General features: G+C 38.8%; 1 protein-coding gene across 1 annotated transcript in view; it reads right to left on the bottom strand.

Moving 5' to 3' along the window:
• Positions 1–1,567: 1,567 nt before the first annotated feature.
• Positions 1,568–19,403, bottom strand: part of LOC135113333 (uncharacterized) — a 144,464-nt gene continuing 126,628 nt past the window's right edge. The window contains exons 4-5 of the transcript XR_010274789.1: positions 14,943–15,076; positions 1,568–2,074 (exon numbers count right to left, since the gene is read on the bottom strand). The gene's annotated coding sequence lies outside the window, so the exon portion shown is untranslated. The remainder of the gene's footprint in view (positions 2,075–14,942; positions 15,077–19,403) is intronic.

The following is a 19,403-nucleotide window of genomic DNA, read 5'->3' as shown; positions in this document are numbered from 1 at the left end:
CACAGCGTAACAAGAGGAGCGGCATTAAAAGTAAAGAGATAATGAATAACAGACAAAGGAAAAACTTGACGAAAAAAAGAAGTACAAAAAATAGTTTAATGAAGTACCAGAAATTGCATAATGGAAGTAGTTACTGCTAAAAAACATTTCATACAAGAGGAGGAATGAAAAGTAATGCCAACGAAAGATAATAATGACAAAGGAACAGGAAGATGGCAATGAAAATACTAAACAAGAAAATGATGATGATAATAATAATAATAATAATAATAATAATAATAATAATAATAATAATAATAATAATAATAATAATAACAATAAATCCAGAAAAAATAACAACAAATCAAACAAAAACAATACAAAACAACATAAACAACAAACACTTCTCTGTTTATTTATTTACATACTTATCTATCTATTGTGACATACAAACAAACACTCTCTCTCTCTCTCTCTCTCTCTCTCTCTCTCTCTCTCTCTCTCTCTCTCTCTCTCTCTCTCTCTCTCTCTCTCTCTCTCTCTCTCCCCCCCCCACCACGGTACCAACTGGATATAGATGACTCAAGTACGAACATTCTTCCATTTCGAGCAACACCCATCCACTCCTGCTTTCAGTGTTGTGAGGAAGTAACACTCCCACATATTCCTGGCTGCAGTATTTCTCTCTTACTCAAAAGTGCAAAGTTTAGCGATGAAAAAAGCAGAGAGAGAAAAGCGTGAAGTGATGTGACTCAGCACTCCTTCAGCCCTGTACTAGTTATTAAGTGACAGTAATGTTCGTGATTTTGATGTAATGATATGTTATTGATTTTGATGTAATGATATGTTATTGTTTATTTTTTTTTCTATTATTTGTTTTTTTTATTCATTCATTTATTTTATTTTATTTATTTATCTATTTATTTATTTATTTTTTGTGTGTGTGTTATGTGTTCAAGGTTGTGTTAGATGTATGAGTCTAGTGTGGAGTAAAGTTGTGTTCGTTTTTTTTTTCTATTGTTGTTGCTTTTTATTGTCATTACCATTGTTGTTATTATCGTTGTTAATATTATTGTTATTGATATCTTTATTGCCATAGTCATTATTATTATTATTATTATTATTATTATTATTATTATTATTATTATTATTATTATTAATGTTTTTTTTTTTTTTTGTTATATTTCTTCTGATAGGAGTAGCGTTGTCACCAGTCTTTTTCTTTTTACTCATATATGTACCCATGGCCAGATATCCTAACACGTAAAAGATAAATAAAAATACATAAAAAAAAAAAAAAAAAAAAACGAAAATAGCCTTGGTTAAATCACCCTTTTGTAAACTCTACGATTGTGGAGAGACACATTTCACTTACACTTGCCTTGGCTTCGCTATTTGCTGCAGTCAGTTCCCGCGCAGTGGAAACACGTAGCAGTGAGAGTGAGGAAGTATTGTTATATTTTAATGGAATACACACCTTTTTGCAGGCCATTGTGAAAGGCTTACACTCGCTGGGGGGAAATGCTGTATTGTTATGGTTCTTTACGATTCGCTGGACTAAATGCGGCAAACACGTAGAGATATTTATACAAAGTTGAGGATTAAAGTATCATTTTTCATCAAGGGAGGGGGCAGCTCAATAAATGAAATAACAAGAACACAAACAAAAAAGCGAAAGGAGAAAACATTATAAGCATGTTGTTGATCTGGACAGAGATGCCACGTATTTGTTTATGAAAATACCTTATCTTAGCACAGGCATGAATAGCCACACTAATTGCAACACACAAACTTATTATTTCACGTTTTAATTTGACACATGAACCCTGGTGACCATTCACTGCGCAGCGCTATATGCTCTTGTCCAATCAGCTCCCTGTCTTCTCCTACACATGGCTTCCCTTGTCCATAAGAGTGACGGACGTGAGTGTCATCTGGGAGTGTGTTCCAAATCCCTCTGCTTCCCCCGCTAAAGGAGTTTCCTGCTGTGAGCTCATCCTTTGTTCCTCCCTTCCCTTAGTGGATCAGTTTTCACACGCGTCGCCTGCAGGGGAGTCTGTCGAAGGGGACGAGCAGCACCGCGTGTATTTTACGTCTTGGGAGGAAAACAAGGCAGGGATAATAGTAAATGCTGCAAGACAGGCAGGCACAGGAATCAAGCTCGGAATATTCACTGTGTACGTATTTTCTTAATGGTGGATTTCGTTTTTGTGTAGGGATTTCTGCTTTTTTATATACTTGGAAGAAAAATAAGAGTGGGATAAGAGTACGTTTTTGCAAGATAGGCAGGCGCATGACTCAAACATAGTGTGTGCAGTGTATTTTCTTTTGAGATTCTCTTACTATGATTCCTCTCCGTGTACTGATATCTCCTGATTCTTTTGTTTATTTATTCATTCTTTTTTTAATCGTGTGAGGAGAACGAGACTGGAATAGTAGTCAGTGTTGCAAGACAGACAGGCACAGGAATCAGTCCTCGAGTATGCAGTGTTTGGTTTTTCGTGTGTATTGATTTTTTTCTGTCTTCATATTTTATAAGAAAACAATAGTGGAATAATAATAGTGAGCATCGAAGGAAAGGTACAGAAAATCGTGGCATGGTAATTTTCTTTAGAGATTTTCTTATTATGTATCATTTTCCTGTATTGATTTCTCCTGCCTTTTGTATTTCAAGAGGAAACCAAAACTGGGAAAATGATGGCTTGTGAAAGATACAAAAATATAACTTTGAATCTGCAATGTGTATTTCTTTAGGGATTTTCTTGCTATGTTTACTTTACGTGTACTGATTTATCCTGCTTTTCATAGTTTTGGGGGAAAACTAGACTGAAATAATAGAGTAATAGCGACTGAAGGTGCATGAGCAAAGAAATCAAGAATGGAATTTCTACGCTGTATTTTGTGAAGAATTTTTTGTACCGTCTCATTCCTTTTACGTTGTGACGTCTCCTGTCTTCCATATTCTGAGATGAAAGCAAGACTGGTGGCAATAGAGGCCATGGAATTACAGACAAAGAAATAAACGCTTGAGTCTCTAGTCTAGATTCTAATCATTTATTTACAGATTTATTTATTTATTTATTTATTAATGTACGCATTTGCCTATTTGTTATGCACTAATCTATTTATTTAATTAGAGTAAGGGATTCATTTGAGACATTTAATTCCTGTTTTATATATTAATATTACTTACTTAACTACTATCACATTTATTGATTTGTTTATTTATTTACAGATTTACTTATTTATGTCTGTTTATTTTCCATTTATTTACTTTGAGAGAGCGAGTCTGTTAAGACATTTCCTTTCCGTTGTCTTTCATAATTTCGCAAGACAAAGCCAGACAAGGGATGTCAGTGTGTTGCATGACAGACACAAATCTGGGGTGGAGTTTGCAAGAAGAATTAATTATATCTGTTCTCTTTTATCTTTTGATTTGCCCTGTCTTTCATATTTTAGGAAAGAAAATACTACCTGGGTTAATATTGAGTGTCGAGAGAGGAAAACAGATATCAGGGTAAGGTTCACTTATAACTTCTTATTTGCTTTGTGTTTCATATTTTGAGAGAGAAAATAAGTGTACAGACACGAACAAAATATAAGATTACAATTTTTCTCTTTCATCTTCTAGTTTGATTTCTGTCATTTCTTGGGTTTACGCTGCATGTCAAAGGACGAACACAAACATGAAGGTTGGGGGTTTGCAAGCTGCATCTTATTGGGGATTCTGCTGTCAAGGTTCTGTATACTAGTTTTCATTAGCCATCATGTTTATAGAGTATTAGTATTATGGAAGAAAGCAAAAAATTTAAGGATATGGTTTGGGAGCTAAGATTTTGTTAATTTATTTACATACTTATTTATCTACCTATCTATTCATTCTTTTTTTTTTTTTGGGGGGGGGGAGCAATTATGGTTTATGTTGTTTTTTTTGTTTTTTTCCTTGCGCGTGTGTTTGGGTGTGTTGATTTCCAGTGCTTTCCATATTGTTGACAAGTGACCAGAAAAAAAAATAACGAGACAGGGGTGGTGTTTGCAAGCGGTTTAAAATTTTATTTAATTTGGGTGGGAAAATTTTGTTAAGTTTATTTTCTTGTATTTATTGCAGTGTGTGTGTGTGTGTGTGTGTGTGTGTGTGTGTGTGTGTGTGTGTGTGTGTGTGTGTGTGTGTGTGTGTGTGTGTGTGAGAGACAACTGTGGGATTCTGTTATGTTTTTGTTTGCTGTGTTGATTTCTCCTGATTTTAACATCTGTGATTTTAGAAGCAGGACCACAAGAATTAAGGTTCGAGGTTCAAACTTATGCTTCATTAGAAACTTATATTCTTGATGCAGCGGATACTGATATATGCATCCCTATCTCTATCCACCCCTTCGTTCACCTCCACTGTCTAGTTTAGCAAGCATATAACGAACGATCTCGCAGCCGCCTGAACAAATTGAGTCGCGGCAAAGTCCATCACACACTTTTAACCAAAGAATGTAACTTATTTAACTTGTCACCAGGAACTTTCGTCTGGCTCGCATACTAAAGCATTTAAAAGAAAAAGTTGGCTATTGCTCTGAAGGGCGAAGTGGGGGAAAAAACCGTAATTCACACGTTATTCAAAACCTTTCCTGCCTCCAGCTTGGTGCAGTATATTTGGTCCAAGCCCTCCATCACTCACCCAGAGGAGAGCACGTCACTTGAGGGAGGAGGGGACATTAGAACATTGCCTGTGCTTCCAGGAAAGGGAAGAAAGGATGTCGTGTTATTGTGGTGGCGCGACGAACTAGCAATTCCATGGGGAGTGAGGCACAAAAACAAAGAGGGAAGGCAAAAAAGAGGGAAAAAAGAACACAAAGAACTTAATTAATTACGGGCTGTAAAAAGTAATGAAAACTGGAGACCATAAAAAGGTGCTTCTATAAAAGTAATGTGTATTGAGGTAAAAGAAAAGAAAAAAAAAAGGAAATGAGAAAGACAGAAAAATCTGGAAAAAAATAACATGTATTGAAATGTAACAATAGAGAAAAAAGGGAAACAAATGAGAAAGATAGAAAAAAAAAGTCTGGAAAAATAAAATGTATTAGGATATAACAACAAAGAAAGAAGGTGCAACAGTTGAGAGACAGAAAAAAGAACAAATGTGGGGATTAAAAAACACAGGAATCGAAGAGAATATAAAACTGCCGAAAATGAAAATAAAATCAACAAAGAAGAAATATAGTGCTGTAGAAGATAAAAGAAAAAGAGAAATAATAAATAATGATACAGAATAAAGTTAATTAAACAAAACCAAGGAGGAAAAGGATAAAGAGAGAAAAAAAAAAGATTGAAAGAGAGAGGTCCCTACAGTAAAGGAGGGGAGAGTGAGATGAAAGAAGAAAGTTAAAAGGAAAGGAAGAGGGAGAGAAAGGGAGATTAAAACAAAACATGAAATACAGACAGACATAGAAGGTAAAACACTGAGAAAGTCAAGGACAATAAAGGAAGGGAAAAAGAGAAGTAAACTGGCAGAAAAAAAGAGAAATCCCTAATGACAGGAAGAAAATAATAAAAAGGAAGTGGCAAGTGAAAAAAAATAAAAAGAAAGAAATTAAACCAGACAGAATAAAGGAAGAAATTAAGAAAATTACACTGGTTGGGGAAAAGGGAAAGAGGAAAAAGAAAAAAACGCATAATAAATGAGAAAGAATAAGAAATTAGGAAAGTTAGAGCAGTTAAACGAAAGAGAAAGAAACGAAAGAGAAAAAAAAGCATATTAGAAAAGAAGGAAAATAGTAAAGTAGAAAAGTTAAGACATAAGACAGTTGAGAGAGAGAGAGAGAGAGAGAGAGAGAGAGAGAGAGAGAGAGAGAGAGAGAGAGAGAGAGAGAGAGAGAGAGAGAGAGAGAGAGAGAGAGAGAGAGAGAGAGAGAGAGAGAGAGAGAGAGAGACGAGAAATGCGTACGAAAAACATTAAAAAGTTAAGAATTGAAAGACAGAGACACGAAAGAAAACAAGAGAGAAACAGAATAAAAAACAGAAATATCATAGAGTTAGAGAAAAAAAAGAAAGAAAAATATTGCATAACTTGGAATCATAAAAGGAAAGAGACAGATAAAAAAAAAAAAAAGGAAAACAGATCAATAAAATATTCATTAAATATTGAAAAATAAATAAATACTGAACAATTTGGGACAATTAAAGAAAAGAGAAAGAGAAAAAATGCATCGTGTATGAGCCAACAATCGAGCGAGTCCCTCCCTCTCCCTCTACCCCCCTCTCCCTCTCTCTCTCTCTCTCTCTCTCTCTCTCTCTCTCTCTCTCTCTCTCTCTCTCTCTCTCTCTCTCTCTCTCTCTCTTCCCCTCCCTCTCCCAGCCAGGCAGCAGGACGCTTCGCCTACACACACTCCCAAACACAATGAAAAATGAAAGAAAAAGCAAAACAAAACAGCAAACATACAACCAGCATAAAACATTCCACAGAAAGAAAGAAAACAAAACAAGCAGTTACGAAAAAAAAAACAGGAATAAAAGACGGGAAGCAAAAAATGAAAAAAAAAAAAAAAAAAGGAGGGAGAGGGACGAGTAAGAAATTGAGAAAGGAAAACACACACACACACACACACACACACACACACACACAGTTCTGACCAGCCAAGAACAACAGAAGAAGCGTGTTTACATTACAAACAGCAACAGTTCTTTACATCCGGCCAAGGCTGCCTGATTTCACTACTTTAATTTTACTTGTTGGAGCGAAAGAATTGCATATATGATAGCAGTGGTGGTGGTGGTGGCGGTGGTGGTGGTGGTGGTGGTGGTGGTGGTGGTGGTAGTAGTGGTGGTGGTGGTGTTGGTGTTGGTGGTGGTGGTGGTGGTGGTGGAAGTAGTAGTAGTTTTGTTATTATTTTTGTTGTTGTTGTTGTTGTTGTCGTTGTTGCTGTTGTTGTTGTTACTGTTGTTGCTGTTGTAATAAGAAAAAGAAAAGAGGAGGATGAGGAAAACTGGAGAAGACCAAGAAGGAACAAACAGCAGCAGACCTATTGACCCTTACGAGACTGTATTGAGTCTTACGAGACTGTATCGAATTCTCGTATGAAACGAGAACTATAGATGACTGGAACTGTGACGCAGCGGTGTTCCTCATAACATCACTCATAAAGGCTCATAAATCCTTATAAAATCTCCAGTACTCCTCATAACATCACCAAAACCTCACTGACACTCGCACACACTCATCAAACACCGTTATTTTAATAGAAACTTTAATAGCCTTTCATCTTCACTGCAGCACTCAGCACAAAAACTCATTAAAACGTCATAACCTTCATAACACTCAAAAAGCTCATTACCATTCACACACACACACACACACACACACACACACACACACACACACACACACACACTAATAAAATCCCCGTTCTTATTCAAAACGTTCATTATATTTAATTCTCATAACAGCACCCCACTCTCGTCAATACAGACTTGTACTCCCTCATAACTTTCATAAGAACAATCAAAACTCATTCACATGCACTCATATCTTCGGTTCTCATTATAACACTCATGAAAACACATTAGCAAGCTCACACATCGCTGAAACTTCATCAGCACACTCACACTCATGAACCCTCGTCCTTATGGTAACACCCAGCCTTACACACGCACCCACAGACCACCGTAATCCTCATAACAACACTCAGAACCTTATCAGCAATAACACACAGCAGTTCACAACACTAAGAGCACTGCACAAGATCCTTACAAGCACCTACAGGAAAGAAAAATAATCAGAAGAATTTTTTTTTTTTTTTTTTCCCTATGTTTGGCCAGTGTAATGTTTAGCTGTCTGGGGAACAAGTATACCTGAGGGTGCTTTGAAATGCATATGACAGCAGTGAAAGTGTTAAATGATTGATCTTCCAGTGCCTAGACAACTGAATGTTTAGAGGTGTCTAGGGAGCAAAATGGCGGAGGAACGACGTATCTGGTAGCAGTGAGAGAGTTATATTATTGGTTTTCTAGAGCTTAGCCAGTTTAATATTTAGAAGTGGTTGTAGAATGAAAATCCTTTAGGACGCTTTGAGACTAAGGAACGATGAGTCTAGATAGTAGTTAGAGTTGAATGATTGATATTTTATTGACCACAGAGCGTTGGTCGGATGTAGCAGATGTCCAGCCTTGCTCCCATTTCATATTTCTCGAGCTATTTTATCCATGTAGTTTTCTCTTCGTCTGCCTCTTGCTCTTCTACCTTGGATTCTTCACATTAAACTTAGGTCCTCTATCCTTCCTTTTCTCATTACATATCCTATAAATACCATCTTATTCTCACATTCAATAGTACTTTTCTTCCAACATCCATTCTTCTTATCACTTCGTTTGTTTTCCGCTCGATCCAAATTATTTTCGAAAGCCTTCCCTAAAGCATACTCAGCATAATTAACATGACAACATTGCGGTCCAAACAACACCCATGACACCATAAACACACATCACATATACAACCCGTGAACAACAAGTCAACACGCACACACTTACAACAATCCTACATCTTACGGACAGTCTCAGCAACACCCATAACACATCAGACACACACGCCACACATTTAAACAGTGAACAGCAAGTCATCAGCACGCACACACACACACACAGCAAAGCCACATCAACATGCACACACTCACATAGATGTCCCATAAAGCTACAGGGAAGGTCACGCCAAGTGGCTCGACATTAATCTGGCTTAAATGCAACTTTTTAAAGCAAACACAGTAGCCGGTCTCTACCTGCGTGTGTATGTGTGTGTGTTTCTGGAAAATATGTGAAAAAAAATGGTAACTGTTTGCTGTTTGAAATATAGAGTCAAAGAGGATTGTGAGGCATTAAAGGACAGGTGTACGTAGGGATGATCAGGTGTGGAGAGGTGAAGAAATATATATGGAGTTGTGTGTAGGAACGAAATTTCAGGTGTGTGTGTGTGTGTGTGTGTGTGTGTGTGTGTGTGTGTGTGTGTGTGTGTGTGTGTGTGTGTAGGGGTGGTCAGATGTGTTGAGGGATGAAGGAACATATCTGTGGAGGAGTGAAGTAGCAGACGTGTGGATAAGTGAAAATCAAATGGGTGAGAAGGTGTGAGTGAGGTGTGTAGTGATGAAAGACAGCTTGTGGAGGAGGAGCGAAGAAAAGAGGAGCAGGTGTGTGGAATGATAAAGGACCAGACCAGATACACGAGGAACAGATGTACAAATAACAGGTGTAAGAGAAACAAGTGTGTGGAGAGGTGAAAGGCAGATGTGTGGAGAGTCCAGCGACAAATACATGAGAGGCAGATGTATGAATAACGAACGTGTGTACGAGACAGGTATGCGAGAAACAGGCGAATAGTTATAAAAATGCAAAAATTAAAGTTTCCCTCAAGTATTTTCAAACAAGTTCCTAAATATTCGGTGTATTTTTCTCATGCACGATTACAAGAAAAAAAAAAATAATGTAAAAAGACGAAAAAACGCAGATTACCGGATTCAAGCAAGTGTACGTGACTTCAACATCGCTATAACGAGAGAAAACCAAAAGAATAAAAGAACAAAGCAGGAACAAAGAAAGGAACACAAAAACAAGACACGAAGCTACGTACAATTCCAATAAAAACTGAACTGCATGAAAGAACAAAAAAAAAAAAGAATAGAAGAAAATAAAAGAAAAAAAAATTAAAACTCAACACAAAAGACGCTAATTACACCCAATGAAACCAAAACACACACAAAAAGAAAAACCCACAAAACAAAAGAAAAGACAATTAACAACTCAACAACAGATAAAAAGGAAACAAAGGACACCACCACCTAGCCACCCAGACAGCAACCACCCGCCCACACTTTTACTGAACCTTCTCGCAGCGAAAGCACATAACTATTTCCCTTTCCCCGCATAGATATGAAAAACGTGAACTCCCTCGCTGCTTTCAGGTCGGGAGTGTCAAGGAGTGAAAATTATGAAGGAGGGGATATAGAGCCGAGGCAGGCACACCCCAGACTATGAATAATGCAAGACTGGAGGGAGCGAGGAGGAAAGGGAGAGAGAGGGAGGGAGGGAAGGAAGGAGGGAATGACATCATCTAACTGGGCCATGAGGACTGTTTGGTCATGTTATGTGGAAAGGTTAGAGGGTGATAAGGAAATGGAGGAGGGTGGTGGTGGTGGTGATTGTTGTAGCTGCTGCTGTAGTGATTTTGGTTGTGGATGTAGTAGATTGTTGTTGTTGTTGTTGTTGTTGTTGTTGTTGTTGTTGTTGTTGTTGTTGGTGGTGGTGGTGGTGGTGGTGGTGGTGGTGGTGGTGGTGCTGTTGTTGTTGTTGTTGTTGTTGTTGTTGTGACTGTGTCCAAGATATATGGAGGTAACCAAAATAAAAGTTAGAGAGAGAGAGAGAGAGAGAGAGAGAGAGAGAGAGAGAGAGAGAGAGAGAGAGAGAGAGAGAGAGAGAGAGAGAGAGAAAGAGAGCATGGAGTTCGTGAGAGAAAACAGAAGACCATAAGAGAGAGATGTATGATGCGTATGAATGGAGATGAATAGAGAAAATAAGAAAAAAATGCAAGAAAACTGGACTGAAGGTGGAATGAAGGTGGAATGAAGGTGGAGAACATAGGTATGGGAGAGTGGCTGGCTGGGAACGAGGTGCGAGAAGGTCAAGGAGAGAAGGTAATGGGGCGGTAAGGCCAGGAAAGAGAATGAAATGGATTGGGGAGTGGATGGCGGAGTGGATGGCAGAGTGGAAGGGAAGGAGGGTGGGAGAGCCTGGACAGAGAGAGGGTAAGTGGTAATGAAGATTGGCAGAGTGAGGCAGGAGAGCAGAGAGTGGCACGGAACCAGGGCAGGAAGCAAGCAAAGGCAGAGACGTGAAGTGGGAGAGGTAGATAAAGGTAGGCAGGGAGGTAGATGTAGGCACAGACAGACAAGCAAGTATACAGGCAAGCATGCAGAAAGAAACAGACAGAAGTAGACAGACAGATGGACTGACGATCAAGTAGACAGAGAAAGAAAGAAAGACAAACAGACAGTCAGGGAAACTGGAGGCCAGGAATATAAATAGACAAACAGACAAAGATGCATACAGACAAGCAGAAAGACAGGCAGGAAAAGCAGATATGCAGAAAGATGCAACAGACAAACAGGCAGATATGCAAGGAGGGAGACTGACAGACAGACGGACAATTAGATGCAAGCAGCGAGGCAACCAACCAGACAGCCCTCAAGCAACCCAGTCAGTCAGCCAGCCATCCATCCATCCAGCCATCCATCCATCAATCCAGCTAGCCATCCAGACAGCCAGCCATCCAGACAGCCAGACAAACAGCCAGTCAGACAGCCAGCTAGAAAACCAAGTCATCCAGCCAGAAACCAGCCAGTCAGACAGCCAACAAGCCGGATAAACAGCCAGCCAGCCAGCCAGACAGAGAGAGAGAGAGCCAGAGAGCCAGGCAGCCAGCCAGCCAGAGAGAGAGAGAGAGAGAGAGAGAGAGAGAGAGAGAGAGAGAGAGAGAGAGAGAGAGAGAGAGAGAGAGAGAGAGAGAGAGAGAGAGAGTGGTCAAGGCCGCGGGACAGGGAGGCGGATCAAACCAAAAAGGAAAACGGGACAAAGCAGTATGAAGGACACACCACCCTTGCTTTTTCTTTTCATCTTTTTCCCGAGGGCCGGCGCGGCGAGGTGCCAGGACGTCAGAACACCCAGACGACCAGGCGCTTGACCTACACAGTGCTCGTTGCCCCTCCTCTGCCTCACGGTGCCTCCACAGTGCCACGTATCGGGGTCACGCACTCCTCCATCTCCCCAGACTTGATAAGGTTCTCTCGTAAACTTTGATCACGTATAGACTTTCCCTTTCATTATGCGTGAGATATGATGGGAAGAGTGTCCCGAGAGAAGATACTGACGCCATCTTTATTACACTCTCCACTCTCCTCCGTGTTAACAAGAATAATAACCGATACTTATGGAGATCATTTTTCATTGCTAACGATCACAACAATAGGAAGCGATTGTAAAATCGGCCCTGAATACTCTCAGCACCACCTTTCAACACAGCCTGTCTTCCCTTCACATGTTTTTTAATAAATTTTACCTCCGTCAACTTTTAATTCCGTAACTTTTTAATAAGTTTTACGTTAATCATGATTATGCTTTCTATTAATAACAAGCTTTTCCAGCCAACGCTCCTCTGCCTGATGCAATATAATGTAATACGTGAGAGCAGCAGCTGAAGGAATTAGAAAGATTTCCCAAGAGGTGTTCGTTCTGTAACTTGTCACATCTGGGACAAGGTGAGGACAGTATTCCCAAACACTTCAGCGTCTTTACTCGTCTACTTTTGACAGCCTCTTACTGGACATTAATAAGGTTTTCAAGCAAGTTTCCATGGTACTAGTGACAGTCCAACAGACTCTTGTAAAAGGTAATTAGGGTTTTCAAGGGTGCTTTCATGATTCTCGTGATGGTTTAAAAGGTTATAATGAAAGTAATTAGCATTTTCAAAGATGTTTTCAGGCTTCTAGTGAAAGTCATGCAACCTTTACTAGTACTTCTGATTCTAAGGGTGCTTTCATAATGTTAGTGACAGTTTAACAGACTCAAATAAATGTAACTGGTTTTGAAATATGTTTCTAGAACTTCGGTGACAGTTTAACAAGATATTTGTACAATCATTAAAAAAAATAAATAAATAAAATAATTCCACAGATGACCTCAGTGGCATTTGAGAACAGTCATGATGAAAGAAGGAAGCGTTTCAGCACATGAGCCTGAAGTCAGCGAGGTAACATTAATCTATATACGATACTCACTGCGTTTCATTCCCTAAAGTGGGTGGGCATCTTAAAATGGCCGTGGATCTTGTCATACTGATCTCATCCAAACAAAAACGTGTGTGTGTGTGTGTGTGTGTGTGTGTGTGTGTGTGTGTGTGTGTGTGTGTGTGTGTGTGTGTGTGTATGTGTGTGTGTGTGTATGTGTGTGTGTGTGTGTGTGTGTGTGTGTGTGTGTGTGTGTGTCCTGTGTTCTATTAATTTTGTATCAGGCATTTTATGTACATATGTGTAATGAAATTCACTGTTTTTTGATGGCCAGTAATTGCAATATGGACCAGTTTTATGTATACCTGTGTAATGAATTTTGTATTAAAATATTTGTAGCCAAAAAAACTATACGTCTTTTTTTATCAATCAATCAATTTATTTATTCATTCATTGATCTATCTATCTTTCTATTGAATTATCTGTTTTTCATTCATCTACTTATCTACTCATCTATCTTTTATCTATCTATCTATCTATCGATGTATCTATCACTCCTTTTTGTACAACTGTCTACGCACCTATCTATAAATCTATCAGTCTATCCATCCATTCATCTATTTATCTATCTACCTACCTATCCATCTATCCACTCACCCATTCTTTCACTTACCTATCCACAAATGTGTATGCTAAACCACTCACAAATATTTACCTTAACATCTATAGAATCCAATAAAAAAAATTGAAACATGTCACTCACACACACACACACACACACACACACACACACACACACACACACACACACACACACACACACACACACACACACACACACACACACACACATCACAGCAGCGGTCGACTAAACTAAACAGAGAGCATTAAAAACAGCATCAACAGTCAAATGTCCGGTGAAGGAAGATGAATTACCGCGTATGACACAAGTGGCGGGGCTTAGTGCATCATGGGACACACGTTACCGAGGCTCACCGGGCGCGGCTATGATCCCGAGGCAATACAAGCGGCAGTGGTTAGCTAGATGGTGATGGTGGGTGACTAGTGCGTAACTAGACAACTGGCGCCACTAGTGCTGGGTACGGAGCAGTGTTTTTCTGACTACTGATGTCGGTGTTAAAATTTGAGGGCATGATACCAATTTTGGCAGTGACACTAGAAATTCGTACAGGTATTATTATCAAGTGACACCATTAAAACCATCAACACTAAAGATTGGGACCATTAACATTACCAACTGGCACTATTAACACTGACATCGCCATCACTAAAATTAAATTAGCGTCATTACTATAAACAGTAGGTAGCATTAATACTAAAACTGGAACAACACACACAAAAAAAAAATGGTGCTACAAACATTAATACTACCACTCCTACCATTAATATCAACACTGGCACTACTAATAATACTAAAAAATTTGAATTATAATAATTAATTGGAACTATTATCACTGACACTAAAGCTGACACCAATATCACTGAAAAATAGGTACCACATTCATTAACACTGGCACTATCAACACTAATAATGGCTCTGACACACACACACACACACACACACACACACACACACACACACACACACACACACACACTTGGCAGCCGTACAAAATGGTATGGAATTGGTAACAGTCTTGGCCGTTATCTACACAATTTCTCTCTCTCTCTCAATTTCTCTCTCTCTCTCTCTCTCTCTCTCTCTCTCTCTCTCTCTCTCTCTCTCTCTCTCTCTCTCTCTCTCTCTCTCTCTCTCTCTCTCTCTCTCTCTCTCCATTCTTTTCATATTCTTCATTCTTTCTTCCTCCACGCCTTTTTACTTTTCTCTCTCTTTGCTTCTGTTATTTTCGTTAATCTTCTTTATCCCCTCCCTCTCTCTCTCTCTCTCTCTCTCTCTCTCTCTCTCTCTCTCTCTCTCTCTCTCTCTCTCTAGTCCTCACACACACACATTCCCATCTTTCTCTCTCCCCCACTCGCTCCCTTCATCTCTGTAACCATTTATAAAAACAAATTGACACTCGCATTCTCATCCAGTAACCTCACGCTGCTCCCCACGTCACATGAATCAAGATGAACGCCACAAAAACATCAAAACACCCAGCCGCAACAAAAGGGAGAGAGTAACACCAGCCATCACCGCGGAATAAACACGTTGTAGCTGAAGGGAACAAGATGTTTTATTGTTACACTCACCTCTCATGTCCTCCCTCGCTTTTTCTCTCTTAATTCCTGCTGACGTGAATACAGGCAGACAGAAAGACAGACGCATCTCAGTTAACCTTCTCTATTGTCACTGCTGGGGTCATTCTGCTTCCGCCCGCCAGTTTCTGAGCAAGGAAGGTTGTGATTGTTTTATGAGTGCGTTTCGTGTGTGTGTGTGTGTGTTTGAGTGGATGTGGGAAGAGTGTTTCTGATGGTGTAATGTGATTGGTGAGTTAGTTGTGGGGTTTAGAAGTGGTGGTGGTGGTGGTGGTGGTGGTTGTGGTGGTTGTGGGAGGAGGAGGAGAGGAGGAGGAGGAGGAGTATTTTTATTGTTGTTGTTGTTGTTGTTGTTGTTGTTGTTGTTACTGATGTTGAATCGTAGCATTCCCTGTAAAATTAATAATATTTAGTTTGTTTTGATCTTTCTAGTTCTATGTAATAATCATGATAGCTATATTATTTTATTTATTAATTAATCCATCCTTTTATTTCTACATTGTCATTATTTAAGTCATTATTTAAGTGCAAGTTGTCTGGTAGGATACATAACTTCCTTATAACACAAATCATGCTTCCTTCGCTCCTGCGGCAATGAAACTGATACCAAGAAAAAAATGCAGGAGACTGACACAGAATTAGACAGAGATGGTAAATTGTACTGACGTGGGAAGGAATAGACGGAAATTTGACAGATGAGTGGAAAAGGTCGAAAAAGTGTTTCTCCTACACTGAAATGAGAATTAGGGTAAAAAAAAAAAAAGAGGAGTAGAATGAAAGTGGAAAGAAATAAGATGGAAAAGGAAAAAATATATAGAATGAAATTGCATACATTAGTAAAGGCATTGAAGTTAAAAATACACAGGTGACTGGTGGTGGTGGTGGTGGTGGTGATTGCAGTAATGTAAGGGAGATGAAGGTTACAAAGAAAATAAATACCTTTCAGTATCTTTTTTTGATAAATAAAGCTTTTTAACCCTTATTAGTGTTTTTTTTTCTTTTTTTGTGCTGTGCATAAACATTAATGATGAAAATTATTATAATGATAGTGATAATGACGACTGACGATGACGACGACAATAATAATGACAATGATGATAATGGCAGTGAATATGAAAAGCAACGATAGCAACGACACAAATGAAGATGGCAATAATGACAATGACAATGACAGTAATAATGATGACCGACGATAACAACAACAAGAACAATTATGACCACACTGGCAATATCACAATGACAATAATAATAACGGTGATGACAGTGATTAATTTCCGTACATGCCAGGTGGGACGCAGGCAGTGTGGGTGATGTACAGTGTTCATCCCCGTAGCAGTGCAGTGACCCCGTGACAACACAACGCTGGGAGGGGGAAGGGAGGGCAGGGAAAGGCGTAAAACGTTCCATAGATCAATGTGTAGTTTTTTGTTCACCTGTTTGTTTTTGAAAAGTTTAATTACTACACTTTGATGCATATGGCAATTTGTTACCTGTTATTCTCTCTCTCTCTCTCTCTCTCACACACACACACACACACAGAAAGAGAAAGAGAGAGAGAGAGAGAGAGAGAGAGAGAGAGAGAGAGAGAGAGAGAGAGAGAGAGAGAGAGAGAGAGAGAGAGAGAGAGAGAGAGAGAGAGAGAGAGAGAGAGAGAGAGAGAAACAGAGAAGCGGACTCTTTCAGAAACACCGCATCTTTATTCATGGGATTTGACAAGATAATAAAAAAAAAGAAGCACGTGGAATAAAGGATTATCTGGATGAAATGCAAAGTGGACGCAATATTTCGCCAAGCCCAGCCACCCACCCACCCACCGGCCGTCTCCTGGTGGTGGTGGTGGTGGTGGTGGTGGTGCTGAGTTTGCGGGGCGAGTGAAAAAGAGGTGTTAATAGTTGGTCTTTCGCTTTGTGTATGTTATTGTTATTGGTGTTACTGGTGTTGTTGGTGTTGTTTTTGTGTTCTGGTTTTTGTTCTTGTTTTTGTTCTTCTTGTGTTTAAATTTTTTCTTATTTATTTTATTTCTTTATCATCACATCATCATTATCATCATTCTCTCTCTCTCTCTCTCTCTCTCTCTCTCTCTCTCTCTCTCTCTCTCTCTCTCTCTCTCTCTCTCTCTGCAGCAACAACAGTAGTAGTAATAGCTGTGTTCTGTTGAAAAAGGCAAGTAAGTCGTGGCTTTTCCTATGACCACGTGACTTCTTGAATTTAGCTTATGAATTAATGAAGAGGGGTATCATATTTCTTAATCGATGTAAGAATAAAACTGCTTCTTTTCCATCAGTATGCAGGAGTTCATTACTTGAAGGTGCGACACTCAAAACGGGCTGTGAATCCTACATTAAATAAAGATGAAGGAAGAAAAGAAGAATAATGAAATAAGAAGATAAAATAAAAAATACATAAGAACAAGAAAGCAATGAAAAAGAAAGAAACAGAGAAAGTTAGTTCAAGGTGCGACATTCATAATGAGATGCTGATCCAACATTAAATGAAGATGGAGCAAGAAAACAAACATGAAATGGGAAGAAATCAAGAGAAGAAGAAAAGCTACATCGGAAGAAGAAAGCAAAGAAAAAGAAAGACAAATAGAGAAAGTTAACTCAAGGTGCCACACTCATAATGGGGTGCGAATCCTATATTAAATGAAGATGAAGCAAGAAAAGAAGAAAATCGAAATAAGAAGGTAACAAGAGAAGGAAAACGACATAGAAAGAAGAAAGCAAAGAAGGAAAAGTGAGATAGAGAAAATGGAAAGAGCCAGTGTCGCAACATCTCCGTCACTGCAGTGCTGCTTGGGAATTAAAGAACAGTATGTATATTTCTTAATGGCCGCAAAAATAAAGTTACATGAAGTAGAAGAAAAAAAATTTTGGTGTATTATTTTTTCACGTTTAAGAAAGGCTTGGCTGAGAGCTAAAAAATGTTAATTAATTGATAAGATGCAGATATAAAACAGGAGATAAAGAATTGTTTCCTTGTCGTTCCCCAGAAAATGAGTAAAAAAGTTTTCCAATTAAGTCTTAGAATAAAAAAAAATAAAAAGCAAATAACAAAGGAAGTAATGAATAGGATGAAATTTTTATCAGTTTTCCATCTGCCTCTGTGAAATAAAGACCAATGAGTAAAATAGTAAATGCATGCTTTACAATTATTCATGAACAATTAAAAGATAAGAAATAGTGACAATAACTATATAAAAATCAATAATAATAATAATAATGATAATAATAATAATAATAATAATAATAATAATAATAATAATAATAATAATAATAAAAGTGAGAACAACAACAACAGCAACAGCAACAACAACAACAACAACAACAAAAGCAACATAATCATCAACAACAAAAACACCACCACCAATAACAAAAAAAAAAAAAAGAAAGCACAAATAACACACACACACACACACACACACACATACCACCACTATCACCACCACCACAATATCACACAATATCAATAAACCTTCAATCCTATCAACAAAACACCACCACCAGCTGACAGACACAGACAAGAGACGTGCCTTCCTCTCCTCCTCGGGGTCAACACACTCCCTGGGCGGTTGGCTGTCAGGGTGAGGAGAGCTTAGTAATGCCCCTCGTGTCCTACTGCCGCGCCAGAATCAATCAATTCATCTCTTGTGTGTGTATCCTCGACTCTTTCACTCTTGACTCGGGAATACAAACTAGGAATTCAATCTGTCGTTTTCTTTTTCTTTTCTTTTTTCTTTTTTTTTTTAGACTATGACTTCCTGTGTGTGTGTGTGTGTGTGTGTGTGTGTGTGTGTGTGTGTGTGTGTGTGTTTCACCTACATACAAGCATACAAGTAAATCGATAGATATAGATAGATATATAGATAGGCAGGTAGAATATAGAGACAGATAGGTAGACAGACAAACAGACAGACAGACAGACAGACAGATAAATGAGAGAGAGAGAGAGAGAGAGAGAGAGAGAGAGAGAGAGAGAGAGAGAGAGAGAGAGAGAGAGAGAGAGAGAGAGAGAGAGAGAGAGAGAGAAAGGAGACAGATAGCGAAGGAACGACTGGCTAATAGACAAAAACAGACACACACACACACACACACACACACACACACACACGATATACAAGGAAAACACAGCTGGAGTATCACACGGTAAACGTTACGCCAATATTTAGGAGACAAGGAAGCAGGCGGGCAGAGTTAGGAGTGCATGTGTAGGACCGGAAGAAACACTTTAAGTTAAGATCACGCGAGCACTGACATCCCAGACAGCATATTTATCCACCGCTTGGAACTCATCCATTGGGTATAGCGTTTACTAGACAGTGCAAAGGTGAAGGAGCTCAAATGTTGGTAAGTTTATTCCATTCCTCTGTTTCAAATAGCGTTACTGTACATGGTCTCTACTTTTTCTTACCAACTAGTAGTGCGAGAGTCAACCAATGTTCTCATTCTCTCATCC

This window comes from Scylla paramamosain, chromosome 25 (genome assembly GCF_035594125.1).
Source record: "Scylla paramamosain isolate STU-SP2022 chromosome 25, ASM3559412v1, whole genome shotgun sequence".
In the NCBI taxonomy this organism is placed as follows: domain Eukaryota; kingdom Metazoa; phylum Arthropoda; class Malacostraca; order Decapoda; family Portunidae; genus Scylla; species Scylla paramamosain.
Note: the sequence above shows the minus strand (reverse complement) of the source record. Positions and strands in the feature narration are given on the sequence as shown.